Raw genomic sequence first — 16,314 nt, forward strand, 5'->3', positions numbered from 1 at the left:
TCCACGTCCAAAACTGCTTATATGCCCTAACTCTGCATGTGAAGGGAAGTGATAGAAATGAAAATCGGTTAAAATTTCGATAAAAATTTGTAAATTTTCATGAAATTTTAACTAAAATATGAAGAAAAAAATATGAACAAAATGGAATCGAAACTACCGATATATGAATTTTCCGGAGGTCACCGGTAGGAATAAAAATCACCGATTTTTTGTGAAAATCGGCATAAATTCTGATCCCTGCCGGTGGTATCAATGTGCTCTGATTGCCTATCAAATTAGTCATATAATAAAAATTGTAGCAGATACTAATGTGCAAGCATCCATTAGTACATTTAAAAGTCATTAGTGAAATGCAAGCCATAGTGCCATACTGAACTACTAAAGTAGCATACATACCTGGCATATGGCATCTTAGTCTGAATGAAAAAGCACGTTCTTTACTAGAACGCAAGAAACACGAATGCCACAGACCTTTTGTCGGCGGCCGCTGCCCGCTGGGACTTGCGTTGACGTGAGATCAAGAACAGATGATGGCACGATGGAGCTGCGCTGCTGCGGCTAGGGGCCAGGCCGCCGGCCAATCTCCCCCACGACCGCGGAGGATTTGAGAATTGAGATGCGAGACTAGGAAGATGAAAGGGTGCGGATGCGGTCAGGTTGTACCGGGGGGCGGAGGCAAGCTAACGTTTGGCATTCTGGGCCTGCGAATGGAATATTGATCGACGGATGGGCTGAGGAGATAGTTGGACTGCAGACTGCTGCTACTGGGCTACCGGCCTGCCGGGGTCGTAAGTATTTTCTACCGGGGTCTACGCAGGCAAGAAATCGCTGGGTACAGGGACGACCGCAAAGTCGTCGGTGTCGCTCGACCCCATCGAGTGAACGTAGCTTCGCCCCTGCATGCAACTCACTCAGGCGGCAGCGAGGTGGAGGGAAAGAGAGACAGAGAGAGAGGATGAGGTGGTGGCGGCGGCTATAGCGTCGCTCGTGTCGCCCACGCGGGGAGCAACACGGGGGCTGTGCAATACACCACACCGACCAAAGACCCAAATTTATGTGTTGTTTCATTACTTCCTCTCTAATACCCCCTCTGTCTCCAAAAATAAGTGCACAACTCCCACTACGAGAAGTCAACCAGTCTCAAGTTTAACTAAATTTATAGAAAATAGTATTACCGTTTGCATCTCTAATTAGGTTTACAATGAAAGTATATAGCATGATTAATCTAATGATGTGCATTTTGTATCATAAAACCTAGAATTTTTTAAAATATTTGGTCAAACGTAGTATTGTTTGACTCCTTGAATTACGAGGTGTGCATTTATTTTGGGAAGGAGGGCTGCCTGGCGTTAGTAGTGCCCATGCTAATGCCACAGTAAAATACAAGCAAGATATTTTTTTTATAAAAATAAAACAAACAATTAGATTCATTAAGATTCACGTCTTGTATTGTATAACCAAATATTTTTGTCACATAATAAATGTCATATGACGCCTGATCCTTTGAGGAGACGATAAAATCATTTGACACCCAACGACGAAACTCTCGCCATCTCTACATTGTTTAAACTTGAGGCTAAAACGAAAACAAATATTTTTGTCACATAAAGAAATATGAAACACACTAAGAAAATAAGTGATTGTGGACTATTTACTTACCACATCACCATGCCAGGACGTCTTTATACACAATATTTTTTGTACTCTTCCCTGCTAATTTTTTTCTTTGATTTGGCCAGAATTCTTGCCGTTTGTCTTCATACACACTTGATAGCGCGCCATAAAGCTGTCCATTTGAGAAAACAGGCTTTGGAAGGTAGATGCTAACATTTGGGATGGTTTGGCCCTGTGCTTTGTTTGTGGTCATTGCAAAACTCAGGCGGGTCAAAAATTGTTTCTGTTTGAACTTGAAAGGAAGTGAGATATCGTCGGACGGAGCAATAGGGATTTCATGTATTGGAATTTGTCTTCTAACGACAACAAGGGTTCGTTGCACACAACCGTCCGAACACTCATGCTGAAGCAATCACAATCAATGGGTTTATTTGCATCTAAAATATCTCTAAGTGTTGTGAGACTTAGAGAAATTAGATATGGTCTGGTGCTTCGAACTCATTCTTTGCTAAAAAGAATAAGGACCAAGAATGAATTAGTTGATCACATCTTAGTATTAGTATATGCAATTAATTAGAAAAAAAACTTAATCTAAACACTCTTCATCGTCTATCGACAGATGTATATATGTGCTCAACCAATACAATAGTTTTTGTGTCGGTGAATATTTTGGCATATGGTTGAGGACCAGCAACAATTTCTTTAGATTATTGGTGACCTATTTATCTTGTTCGTCATCTTGATACCCTCGAGCTGTGTCGGTGCAGAAAGTGACCAACAAGTAAATATTTGTGGTTTTGCCGTACGTTGTGATCGGAGGTGGCCTAGCATTCAATGACACAGGGTTTATACTGGTTCAGACAACGTGCCCTACGTCCAGTTTGAGTCGGTCAGTGACTTTATTCCTGAGCCTAGGTGCTCGAAGTTTGCAGTGGGGTTACAAACGAAAAGAAGAAAGATGTGGGTACAAGATGTCCGGTCGGACTCCGGTCAGAAGGGCCGAGAGTGACGGGAGCCCTGCTATGAGCTAAGTGTTCAAGTGTGTGCTTGTGGTTCAAACCTGATAGTTCTGTGGTTGTGTACTAGTGAACTTGATCGATCTGAATAAATCTGCCTCAACTTCATGAACTGAGTCTTTTGGGAGAGAGCGCATCCCCTTTTATAGATGAAGGGGATGGCCTTATAAGTGAGAGGGAAGGAGTATGTTTGCTGCTAAGTCTTGCTTCCCACGCCGGCGGGTATAAGATGATGGTAGGCGTCCACAACACTGTTGGATGTCAGATGCACGTGGGAGGTTATGTTGTTTTCTTCGGGTATGGCAGACTTCGGCGCCTGCCACACTGTTGATACCTGGAGGTTTGTGAGGGGTTTTACCATGTTCGCCTGGTACGGTAAATGCCGACGCCCACAACATTATCGATGCCCAGAGGCATGTGGGGGGCATTACGAATGGAAGTTAATGGCACCCACAATACTGTAGGGGAAAATATCGGCGCCTACAACACTGCTTGGGCTCTGTTGTGCAGGGAGGGTGCATAGTACTAGTTCTGCAGGTGTACATAGTACGGTCCCCGGTATTGCGGTTTGACTTGTGCGCCCTGCCTTATTTTCTCCGTCTGTTCCCTGATCCTTACCGAGCGGGCGTCCCCAGTCGGTTAGTCCCAGTCGGCTCTGAATGCACCAGTCGAAGAAGAGCAGTGAGCATGGGTTTGGTGCATCCTCAGTCGAAGACGCGGGTCGGAGTTAGAAGTAGTGCTTTGGCCAGGCCTTCTGGTCGAAGAGGCCATCCGGAGGCGGGTTGGAGACCGAAGCGAGCGTTCCGGTCGGAGAGGTGGATCGGAGTCAGAAAATGAACGCCGTTCCTCCTCGGCCAGACCTTCCGGTCGGTGATTGGATCACCCTTCTGGCCTGTTGTTTAGATGCTTGGGCCGGCCCATGAGTTGTGTGTTGTCTGCTTAGGCCGAGTCTTTGTTGGGAAGCTGGTCCGCGAGGGACCTTGGTTTTATGAACCCGACAGGAGCCCCCGAGCCCCTGGTCGATTTGGGTAGAATCGTCTGGGGGTTTGTCTTGACGGCGGGTGCGCGCGAGCGCACCCGCGGGTGTAGCCCCCGAGCCCCCAGGCGATTCGGGCTGAATCATCTAGGGGGGTTTGTGCTGCCAATGGGGGAGGTTTTTCGTTTTGTTAGCGGGTGCGCGCGAGCGCACCCATGGGTGTAGCCCTCGTGCCCCCGGGCGATTCGAGCAAAATTGTCTGGGGGTGTTGTCAGCGGGCATGTATGCGTGTTTTTTAGTCGAGATGGAGTCGTCAACCAAGGCGTCGTTGTGCAGCCGAGGCGTTTAGTTTTGGGATCGGGAGAGACAGAGCTTGCGGATCCTGGCGTCGGTGCGTGCCGTGGGATCAGGCGAGGCAGTTAGTTTAGGGATTGGACGAGACAGAGCTCGTGGATCCTGGCGTCGGTGCACGCCGTGGGATCGAGCGAGTCAGAGTCATGGATCCTGGCCTTGGTGCAGCCTGCGCAGCTGAGGCAGTTAGTTAATTTAGGGATCGGGCGGGCCAAAGCTCGTGGATCCTGATGGGGCGAGTTCAGGGTCGTAGACCCTGGCCTCGGTGCAGCCCGCGCAGCCGAGGCAGTTAGTTAGTTAGTTTTAGGGATCGGGCGAGCTGGAGCTCGTGGATCCTGATGGGGCGAGTTTGGGGTCACAGACCCAGGCATTTTTGGTGTGCAGTCGAGGCATAGCTAAGGGATGGGCCGAGTTCTGGGTCGCAGACCAGGCGTTTGGTGTGCAGTCGAAGCATAGCTGAGGGATAGGGCGTGTCGGTGCAGAAAGTGACCAACTAGTGAATATTTGTAGTTTTGCTGTACGTTGTGATCGGAGGTGGCCTAGCACTTAATGACACAGGATTTATACTGGTTCGGGCAACGTGCCCTACATACAGTTGGGGTCGGTGGGTGACTTTATTCCTGAGCCCAGGTGCTCAAAGTCTGCAGCGGGGTTACAAACGAGAGGGAGAAAGATGGGGTGTACAAGAGGTTCGGTCGGCTCCGACTGGAAGGGCCAAGAGAGACAGGAACTTCGCTATGAGCTAAGTGTTCAAGCGGATGCTTGAGGTCTGAACCTGGTGGTTCTGTGGTTGTGAGCTATCGATCTAAGGAACTCTAATCTACTGGAATCGGTCTCCTCTTGTTGGAGGAAGCGCACCCCCTTTTATAGATGAAGGGGATGGCTTTACAAGTAAGAGGGTGAGGGTACATATGCTGCCGAGCCTTGTTGCCCACGCCTATCGAGCCTTGTTGCCCACACCGATGGGTACAAGATAGTGGTAGGAGCCTACAATACTGTTGCTATCGCTGTAGAATGTCAGATGCACACGGGAGGTCGCACTGCCTTTTTCAGGGACGGTGGACGTCGGTACCTGCAAATACTATTTGATGCCTAGAGGCATGTGAGGAGTGTCGCTATGTTCACCCGGTACGGTAAATCCTGGTGCCCATACCGCTATCGATGTCTAGAGACATGCGGGGGAGTCTTACCGTATGTGAGTTTTAGCGGCCCCTACAATACTGTAGAGGGAGATGTCAGCGCCTATAATACTATTTGTGTCAGGGTGGCTATAGAGTACTGTTCTGTATAGGGTATGGTCCCTGGTATAGTGGTTTTGACTTGTGTGCCTTGCCTTGCCTTTCTCCGCACGTCTTATGGTTCCTACCGAATGGGGCGTCCCCGGTCGGATGGCTCCAGTCGGCTCTGAGTGCGCCGGTCGGAGAAGAGCGGTGAGCAGGGTTCCTATGAGCCCGGTCGGAGGGATGTGGGGTCGGAGTCGGAAGTAGGGCTCGGGGCAGGCCTTCCGATCGGAGGCCATCCAGAGACGGCTGGAGCCCGAATCAAGCGCTCCGGTCGAATAGGTGGGCCAAAGTTGCCGACGAGCGGGCGTTGCTCTTCTTGGGCCTGGCCTTCTGGTCGGTTGCTAAACCACCCCTTTGCCCTGTTGTTTTTAGACTCTTGGGCCGAGCCTTGGTGCAGAAGCCGGTCCCCGAGGGACCCTAGGTTTATGAACCCGACAGGAGCCCCCGAGCCCCCGGGCGATTTGGGTAGAATCGTCCGGGGGATTTTTGTCTTGTCGACGGGTGCACGCGAGCGCACCCGCGGGTGTAGCCCCCGAGCCCTCAGGTGGTTCGGGCAGAACTGTCTGGGGGTGTTCTGTGTCATTAGGGGAAGTTTTCTATTTTGTCTTCGGGTGCGCGCGAGTGCACCCACGGGTGTAGCCCCTGAGCCCCCGGGCGGTTTAGGCGGAACCATCTGGGGGTTTTGTTTTAGCGGGCGTGTGTGCATGTTTTGAGTCTGAGACAGAATTTTGTCAACCAAGGTGACGTTTGTGCAGCCAAGGCATTTTTAGGCGTGAAGAATGGATTGAAATAGAACTTACTGATCCCGGTGCCGACGAGCGCCATGGATCGGGCAAGGAAGTTAGTTTGGACGCGAGAGAGCTCACTGATCCTGGCGTCGATGCACGCCATAGGATCGGGTGAGGGAGTTAGTTTGGACAGACCCTGGCGTCGGTGCACGCCATGGTATCAGGCGGGTCGGAGTCGTGGATCCTTGGCCTTGGCGTAGCCTGGGCAGCCGAGGTAGTTAGTTCAGTTAGTTTTCACGCGAGTTTGGAGTCGTGGTCCCTGGCTTGGGTTTTTTTGGAGTGTAGTTGGAAGTGAAGCCGTTACGCGAGTTTGGAGTCATGGTCCCAAGCTGTAGCCAGATGTTGTAGATCCTATCGACGTGAGTTCAGGGTCACGGTCCTAGGGTTTTTGTAGCGAAGTCAGGAGTGAAGCCGCTACACGAGTTCGGAGTCACGGTCCCAAGTCGTAGCCGGATGTCATAGATCCTATCATCGCGAGTTCGGAGTCATGGTCCCAAGCCGTAGCCGGATGTCATAGATCCTGTCGACGTGAGTTCGGAGTCGCAGACCCAAGCCATAGCCGGATGTCATAGATCCTGTCGACGCGAGTTCAGAGTCGTGGTCCCAAGGTTTTGGCTTGTGCCCCTAAGCCCTATCGGGCCTTTGTTGGGGTCGATGTGAGTTTGTGTGCGTTACCCCATCCGATTTCTCACAACCGGAGGGGCTGAGTTTCGTTGCTTGTCCTGATCGCTCAGGCTCAAAGACTAGCTCGGTGAGTTCGCTAACGGGTGTGATCGAGCGGAATCCGGGTCCATCATTCGTGACGGGGTCGGCATAGCCCTCTTGTGACATTCCTCTACTCCTTTACCTGCAACCTGACAGATGCGTAGGTTGTTCCGGAGACCGACCCGGGTGGCCTAACGGCCTCCCCTCGATGGAGATTCTGTGGGCCTGGCGAGAGGTTTAGGATCGAACAAGAAGGTTGAGATGACCCGGTTTGCCAGACCGGGCGAAGGCCGCACGATGCTCATCTACGGTTTTCTCCCCTAGCTCTGTTGTTTTCTCATATCGAATGAGGCAACCGCTGCTTTGTGACGCAACACGGAGCGTTCTGGTGCATTTCGCTGCACATGCGATGCTTAGTTCCCGAGCCCCCAGGCGATTCAGGGCCTGAATCATTCAGGAGGCGCGGGCGTATGGAATGAGATGCGCGTATGGATGAATGAAATGATTTATAAGGAAATAGAGGGGTTCGGTATTGCTCACCTTGATGGCTTAAGTGATGAGGTTTGGAGAGCTCCAGTTGGAAAGTTCGGCTAGGACCTGCGCTCGTCAATTGTGGGTGAGTCCTTGTGTGAACAGTTTTTGTATTAATGAACACATGCTCACCTTGATGGTCTGAGTGACGGGGTTTTGGAAAGCTTCGGTCGGAAATGTCCGACCGGAACCTTGACGACCTGAGTGATGGGGTTCGGAGAGCTTCAGTCGGAAATGTCCGACCGGGACCCATGCTTGTCGTTCGCGACGGAGTCGGCGTGGCCTACATGGGGCACCCATCACTTGGGTTCTTTTAGGTCTGGCCTGGGGAAGCAGGGAGCCGCCCGCGTGCGATGGTGCTTCGGTTCCTATGCCCGTCGTGTGGTAGTGGTTGATCATGCGGTAGTGGTGGGCCATGGCCAGGCCACGTCCCTTATGAGCTGTTCCATCGGGCAGAGCACGTCTCATCGGTCAGGGCACGTCTTATCTACATTAAATGAAAAAGAGAGAAATTCTCGCTCCATCGTTTCGGCTTCCCCGATCGGCGCGTCCTTCCCTAACCGCTGTTACCTTTTCCTTAAGTAGGAGAAGGGAGAGGGTTTTCGTTCCGTTGTTTTGCCTATTCTTCATCTGTCGCCGCCTTCTCTCTTCCTTTTTGTCATGAGCGTTCCTGAAAGCCACGGAGGTTTCTAGGAAAGAAAGGGGAGAGAGCAAGGGAGGAGATAGGAACTCATGGAAATGTCGGACTGGAGGTCGTCCACCGTGAGGACGTCGGTGCTGGAGGATTTCATCATGAAGGGGTTTCTGCCGCCGCAGGAGGTGGTGCACTGGAGGGTCCCCAGGAAGGAGGAGTTCCCACAACCTTGTCCCGACGAGGTGGTTTCTTTCCTTACCTTTCATGAGCACGGATTAGGATACCCAACGCACTGGTTCCTACGCAGGCTCCTCAACGAGTGGGGTCTGGAGCTGCAGCACCTCAATCCGATGGGGGTGCTGCACATTGCTGGTTTTGTCACCGTCTGTGAGGCTTTCCTTGGGATGGAGCCGCACACGGATCTCTTCCAGCTTTTCTTCTCTGGGAGAGCTATGACGGTGGGGAATTTGACCGAGACCGCACCGGTGGGAGGGTTCACCCTACAGAAGAAGCCGAGCGCGGGAGGTGTGTATCCCGCGTACTCCCCATGTGACTCCAACCGGGGATGGCATGGGGAGTGGTTTTACATCTAGAATCCGACGGAGGCGCCATTTCCGGCATTCACCAGTGGGAGGCCGGTGAAGCAGAAAAGTTGGTCATGGGGTTGTGCCCGCACAGAGAGGCACAAGGTGGAGGTCATCGAGGAGGAGCTGCGGAAGCTCATAAGGCTCGGCCTTGATGGGGTGAGGGTTTTCCACACCCTCTTCCACCGTCGGGTTGTGCCGTTGGCGGAGCGGTCGCGGCCGATGTGGATGTACGGCGACTGGTCAGACCCGGACCGTGCGTCGTCGGAGGACTTGTCAGACAATGAGGTCTAGAGTCACCTTGGTCGGGTGCTGCAGCTGAGGCCCAGGGATACGGTTGTGGGGAAACCCATACCATTTAACGCCTCGGTCGTGTCTAACCTGGCATGATCCTTTATTTTGTTCGTGTTTCTTCCTCTGCTTTTCCTGTTTCCTGATCCCAGGCCATCCGTTCTGTAGGGGCTCGAAAGGTACAAGTCCTGGCTGCACCTTCCTAAGGGACTAGAGGGTAGGGCCTGGCAGGCCGCCCAGAAGGAGGCGGCAGACGCCCAAAAGAAGAAGAGAACCAGGGAGGTTCTGCGGAAGGAACAGAAGAAGAAGGAGGTCGCCCGACGCGTGAGGGACGGGGAATATAGGAGCGACGTCGAGTCAGAACTTGCGTCGGATGATCCTACGGATTTGGATGACATGGTCTTCTCCGATGAGGAGGAGAGTCAGGGGGTCGCTGTGACCTTGGCGGAGCGTCGCGACCCTATGGCGACGTCCGCTGGTGAGGAGCAGAAGGTCGTGCGGTGTGAGGAGGTTCTTGCGTTGAGGAAGCGCGCAGCAAGCGCGGACATCGTCGATGAACGGGCGGTGAAGCGGACGCGGTCACCGTGCCCCTTGGTGGCGTCACTGGTTCCGTCATCGCCTGTGGCAGACGCAGCTGAGCGAGCCGGGCGATCCGAGGAGCGGACTAGCCCTTGTGCACCGATGGGACCTGTGCCAACGCCTGGCTCATAGCCGGAGGAGGCCCTGCCTACCGTGGGTGCGGTCGAGCAATCCGAGCGGTCTGAGGAGTAGACTAGCTCCCGGGCGATGCATGACTTGTAGTCGGAGGATGCTCCGTCCGCTGCTTCGGTCGGGGAGTCCCGAGTCGGAGGTCGTAGTGACCCATAGGCCGGGCAGGAGCCGGTCGGGTTGACTCTGCCCCCGTCTAAAGTGAGGGGCGCGGGTCGCAGCCTAGGAGCAGCCCTCATCTCGTAGGCCCATTGTCGTTGGGGCCTGCCTTCAGGGTCATGCCGCTCACCTCCCTGTATGTTTCCCCTCGTTGCTCTTCGATCTTTTGCTGGTCGAGTCTTTTTGGAGTGTGACTCACCCGCACTTTCTGTTAGCGGCCGGGGGATGCTGGGGTGGAGCATCGCTCTGACCCCCATGCAGGAGACTTGGAGGCCTACCCTGCAACGTTCCCTCCTGGGGTGGTGCCCCCCGGGGCGGCTGCTGATAAAGCAGCAGCAACGGCGTCAGTGTTGGCGGCAATCCCGGTGCCAATGGTGGGGGTTATGTCGGAGGTAACTCTCGTGGTCCCTCCTCCGCCGGTCATGGTAGAAGAGACGAGGGAGGGCGAGCTCCCTATCTTGCCGGGTGGAGGACCACACAGCTTATCCTTGCCGTCGGAGCCGAAGGCGCCGGAGGGAAGGGCGGCCGGGACGGAGTTGGGACGCCTAGCGACGTTCCACATGGATGAGGTGGTGGAGATCCTGTCTAATGATGAGGCAAACATCACGACAGAGCCACCAGTGTCACGCGGGAGCTGGCGGTGTCACTGCGGGAGCTGGCGGTGTCACCGCAGGAGCTGGCGGTGTCGCTGCGGGAGCTAGCAGCATCACCACGGGAGCTGGCGGTGGTCCAGTTGGAGGCTAGGTCCTCCTGCGGTTCGCCGGAGGGTGACCTAGAGTGGCCCTACCCTGAGGACCCATCGAAGGCACGGTTCATCCTCCGGGATTCTCAGGAGCGTTAGCTCTGGGACATTTTTGGGGGGCAAGGGCATGCCGCGGTGTCCGATCTCACCAAGCTATCCGCAAAGCTTGAAAGTGCCCGAAAGCAGGCTCTGTTCACTCGGCAGTTGGTTGAGGGTGACCTGCAGCTCGCCGCGGAGGTGATTTTCTGGTACTCGTCCTTGCCCTTTGAATCTTTCGTCGGTTGTCTTTAGCATGCTTGTTTTTCATAGGATATAAGGAAGATGTCGTCCCACAAGTCTTACTTCCTCTAGGCGAAACACATCTGGATGGCTGAGCTCGAGCGTCGGGTAGAGTCTGTTCACCGTGAGTCCCAGGACCGGGCTGCCGAGACGCGGGCGGAGGGGCAGCGTGCAGCGGAGCGGGCAACTACCGCTGAGCAAGGGCTCGAGGCGACGAAAGCCCGCCAGGTGGAGACTGAGGTGGAGTTGTGGGCATCTTTGGCGAGCACCGAGACGGCGCTTCAAGAGGCCTTGGCAGCCCTTGAGCCGGAGTGGAGTGCTTTGGCATCGGAGCGGGTCACCCTAGAGTCGGCGCAGATGGCCTTGGAGGTGGAGTGGAGGGCCCGATCGGAGGCGAACCAGGAGGTGCTCGTGCTCTAAGGCTGGGTGATGGGGACGGAGGAGGCGAACGCCCGTCTGTGCGCGCAGGTGACTCGACAGGCGGAGGAAATCTTCGCCCTTGAGAACTCTCACGCTAGTACGTCCCCTTTCTTTTTTCGTTGCGTTGGTTTCTTTCTTTAGCCTATCCCTGAGCTTGTCGCCCCTCCTTCAGAGCTGGATGGAAAGGTGAAGACGCTAGAGCAGGACTTGGAGACGATCAAGGCGACCCTCAGCCAGAATGTGGTGGAGCTGGCCAAGTCCCATGAAGAGCGATGTGCTCTTGAGGGGGACCTTGACCAGATCCACAACGTTGCCTAGCTCGTTGTCTCGGAAGTCTTCAGGTCGGTGCCAAGCACTAGCACGCCTACTGTCCAGCTGGCGGAGGTCTTGGACGCGGTCAAGGACCTTGTCAGGAGCGGGCTGTTTTACGGGGCGTCGGGGGTGCTGACCTTAGTGGCGACGTACAACCCGAATCTAGACTTTGCCACTATCTGCGGCGGGTATGCTGAAGGCCTGAGCATGGAGGACATCCAGTCAATCGGGGAGAGCTTGCTGCCGCACGCGCGGTCAGTGTCGGAGCAAGTCTCCGCCAAGTGGGTGATGGATGTTCGCCGTGAAGACATGGCCCGAAGCATGTGTGGGGAGGATGCCTCCGAGCCTGCAGATAGCACGGAGCCTGGTTCGGGGGGGAATGTTGCCTCGGCCCCGATCGAGCCGAACATCGTGCTGTTGGGGAGTGAGCAGCCTGCGCCTTCATCGGTCGCGCCATCAGCAGATGCCGCCGGGCCGATTTCATAGCTTGCAGAATATAAGTAGTTAGTAAATGTAAAAAGTTTAAATTTGTGGGGGAGCCCCTGTGTAAAATGTTCGTGTGTGTTTTTAATGACTGCAATTGGTTTTTTGTTTTTGTGATGGAGTCGCTCCGTTCGGGGAAGCTTGTTCCCTTTCGTTCCTTAGTTTTGCCTTAGCATAATTTTATTTTTTATTTCCTTCTTTCTCATACCTGCCCATTTGTTCTGTAGGCTGCAACTTTGCAAGCCCGGGGCATGGCCCGCGAGGCTCGGCCGGTCATAACCATAGGAAAAGGCAGGGTGCGATCAGTCAGAATGTTTTAAAGCAAAGTTACGTAAGGTAAATCAAAGGAATGAACTGCCCTTTTGTTCGGGTAGGAAGGAGTTTCTCCATATGAAAGTAAAAGAGTACTTAAAGTAAAAACAAAACAGAGGGGTAGTAGAGCCCCCTAGTGGAGCCCCTGAGCACCCCGAGCCGAAAAGTGTTTGGGTTGGGGTGCTTTTATAGGAGCATTCGCTAAGTAAATAAAGGTAAGACTAAAACTTAGGAAAAGAAAGAACGACATAGCTGTTCCAAGGTGCTCGGAGTGAGCATCATCGTTGTTGTCCTTCAGTCGGTAGGCGTCTAGTCGGATCACTTCATCCTTCAGTCGTCTGGATCCTTGCCCGCTGTGCCCAATTCTTTGGTTGCTGCTTCCTTGCCTTTTTCTTCCTTTGGCCTGCTAGCTTACCTCAGTAGACGCTTGAGGAGCTGATAGTCCTTGTAGAGGTGTTTGACGGGGTAGTCGTGGTTGGTGCACAGGCTCTCCATGAGATCATGGAAGTGGCCCAAAGGGTCTTGCTGGGGCTGCGTGCCCACGTGATCGGCCGCGGTGACCGACGCGAAGTTGGCCGGTTGGCGGCGATCGTTTATGTTCTTTTTTTTCCTCTGCGTGGAGGGGCCCTCGTCTTGATCCTGGCGCTTGACCTTACCATTGCCGCGGCCTCCATTGAAGCACAGTGGGAACGACACTTGCTGGAGGTGTTGGACAAAGGTCCATGGTCCTAGGCTGTCGGGGCTGGGACTCCGGTTGACGCTGTGCGTATCTCGGTTCGGCCCGAGCCGCGCGTGGACAGATGGTCGGAACAGAGCGGTCATCAAGTCAAGGAGAGGTGCCATTGCGGCTTCCTAGGCCGCACTCTATGGCTATTGCAGTGATAGGGTGTAGTGCCCCATCTGCTGCGTCCCTATTCCCTGGACGGGGAGCGAGGTCGCGAGTCGGCGGCGTGATACGGAGCACTCCTCTTGTTGAACTGCGGCGGTCTCTAGCAGTGCCCGAAGGTTCCGGTGGATTGCCCATTCACGAGGGTCGTTCGGCTCGGACAGGTCGCGTAGGAGCATTGCCACGGCGTCAATGTTCTGACTGGCTCGAGCGAACTATGGGGGATCGGTCCCCCTAACCGGGGTGTTGCGCTGGGGCTGACGAGCGCGTCCTCGAGCACCATTCGCCGGTCTATGCACACGGGGCGCAGTGTGGTGCGCCGAGCGCGCTGGTGCAGTCGGTGGCTGATGCGGCCACTGTCGTTGTAGATCCTCCCCATGCTCACGTGTGAGCTCGGGGGTCTCCGCGTGAGGGCCCGGTGGGGCATGGGTCTAGAAGGACTTCGTTACCCCTGGTGTCTGTTCCGGAGCGTTCGCCATAGCGTACTCCTAGGACGGACAGTGGCTAGGCGCGACGTCGCTGATGCTGGAGCCGTCACTCCCGACGTCGTCATTCATTATGTCGAGAAAACAGGTGGGAGCATAGCTCGCCATCCCCACGAACTCAGACGTGAGAGGGTGCGGCTCTAGCACCTTTTGGAGTCCCCGGGCGTATGCGTCCGTGGAAGACGTGAGGCCATAGGGGAACCAGTCATACGGCGGTTGCGTTGGGGATAACGGGGTTCCACCGGGTATTTGGCGGAGGACAGAACGTAGTAAGTGAATAACAACATGTATATTACTCACAGTGGGGTTTGAGCAGAGAGTTTGCTCAGAATGAAGCGCAGATGCTGCACCGTCGAAGTCACGGATCTCGGAGTCGATGGAGGACGTCTCCTCGATGGGTGCCGGGTCATGAGTCTCCTCGCGGAGGTGGAGTACACTGAATCGATCAGCGACGAAGTCCAGGCTTCCGAAGAGTAAGGCCTAGGATGGCTCGAAGATGGGTGGAACCCACATCCCGGTGGGTGAGAGTGCGGGGAACTCCAACGAGCTGAAGCGAATCGTATCGCCCGAGCCCGCCATGGTGGGGGTGGTGGAACAATGGGCCATCCGATGACCAAAAAAGTGTTGAACGTATAGCGTCTTCCCCATGGACGGGGCCAACTGTCAGTGCAGAAAGTGACCAACTAGTGAATATTTGTAGTTTTGTTGTACGTTGTGATCGGAGGTGGCCTAGCACTCAATGGCACAGGATTTATACTGGTTCGGGCAACGTGCCCTATGTCCAGTCAAGGTCGGTCAGTGACTTTATTCCTGAGCCTAGGTGCTCGAAGTCTGCAGTGGGATTACAAACAAGAGGGAGAAAGATGGGGTGTACAAGAGGTTCGGTCAGCTCCGACTGGAAGGGCCAAGAGAGACAGGAACTTCGCTATGAGCTAAGTGTTCAAGCAGATGCTTGAGGTCTGAACCTGGTGGTTCTGTGGTTGTGAGCTATCGATCTAAGGAACTCTAATCTACTGGAATCGGTCTCCTCTTGTTGGAGGAAGCGCACCCCCTTTTATAGATGAAGGGGATGGCTTTACAAGTGAGAGGGTGAGGGTACGTATGCTGCCGAGCCTTGTTGCCCATGCCTACTGAGCCTTGTTGCCCACACCGGTTGGTATAATATAGTGGTAGGCGCCTACAATACTGTTGTTGTCGCTGTAGAATGTCAGATGCACACAGGAGGTCACGCTGCCTTTTTCAGGGACGGTGGACGTCGGTACCTGCAAATACTGTTTGATGCCTAGAGGCTTGTGAGGAGTCTCGCTATGTTCACCCGGTCCGGTAAATCCTTGTGCCCATACCGCTATCGATGTCTAGAGACACGCGGGGGGTCTTACCGTATGGGAGTTTTAGCGGCCCCTACAATACTATAGAGGGAGATGTTGGCGCCTACAATACTGTTTGTGTCAGGGTGACTGCAGAGTACTATTCCATGCAGGGTATGGTCCCTGGTACAGTGGTTTTGACTTGTGAGCCTTGCCTTGCCTTTCTCCGCACGTCTTCTGGTTCCTACCGAACGAGGCGTCCCCGGTCGGATGGCTCCAGTCGGCTCTGAGTGCGCCAGTCGGAGAAGAGCGGTGAGCAGGGTTCCTATGTGCCCCGGTCAGAGGGACGCGAGGTTAGAGTCGGAAGTAGGGCTCGGGGTAGGCCTTCTGATCGGAGGCCGTCCGAAGATGGCTGGAGCCCGAATCGAGCGCTCCGGTTGGATAGGTGGGCCGAAGTAGCCGACGAGCGGGCGTTGCTCTTCTTGGGCCTAGCCTTCTGGTTGGTTGCTGGACCGCCCCTTTGCCCTATTGTTTTTAGACTCTTGGGCCGAGCCTTGGCGCAGAAGCCGGTCCTCGAGGGACCCCGGGTTTATGAACCCAACAGGGCGAGTTCTGGGTCGCAGACCTAGTCGTTTGGTGTCTTGAGCCCCCGAGCCTCATTGGGCCTTAGTAGAGGTCGGTTTGAGTTGTGTGTGTTACCCCGTCCTCGGTTTCTCACAACCAGAGGGGCTGAGCTTTATCGATTGCCTCGATCGCTTGGGCTTAGGTGACGCGCTCGGTGAGCTCGCTGACGGGTATGATCGAGTGGAATCTAGGTCTGTCGTTCATGATGGAGTCGGCATAGCCCTCTTATGACATTCCACTGCTCCTTTACCTGCAACCCGGTAGATGCCTGGGTCATTCCAAAGACTGACCTGGGTGCCTGATGACCTCCCCTCGATGGAGATTCTATGGGCTTAGTGAGAGGTTTAGGATCGAACGAGAAGGTTGAGATGACTTAGTCTGCTTCGGGGCAGACCGGTTGAGGGCCGCATGGGGCTCATCTACGTTTTTCTCCCCTGGCTCTGTTTGACGTGGGGTGGCCTCGAGCCCTTCGTGGGCCGGCCTTCGAACCCCAGTTGGTCGTTGCTTATATTGAATGAGGCAACTGCCACTTCTTGACGCAACATGGAGCATTGTGATGCATTTCACTGCATGTGCGATGGCTTAGTTCCCGAGCCCCTAGGCGGTTCAGGGCCTGAAATGTCCGAGTGGCATGGGCGTATGGAATGAATGCGTGTATGGATGTATGAAATGATTATAAAGAAATAACAGGGGTCGGCAATGTTACCTTGATGACTCGAGTGACAGGGTTTGAAGAGCTCCAATTAAAAATGTCCGACCGAGACCCATGCTCATCGTTCGTGATGGAGTCGGCATGGCCTACATGGGGCGTCCCTTTGTTTCTT

Source organism: Miscanthus floridulus, chromosome 7, assembly GCF_019320115.1.
Source record: "Miscanthus floridulus cultivar M001 chromosome 7, ASM1932011v1, whole genome shotgun sequence".
NCBI classification, from domain to species: Eukaryota; Viridiplantae; Streptophyta; class Magnoliopsida; order Poales; family Poaceae; genus Miscanthus; species Miscanthus floridulus.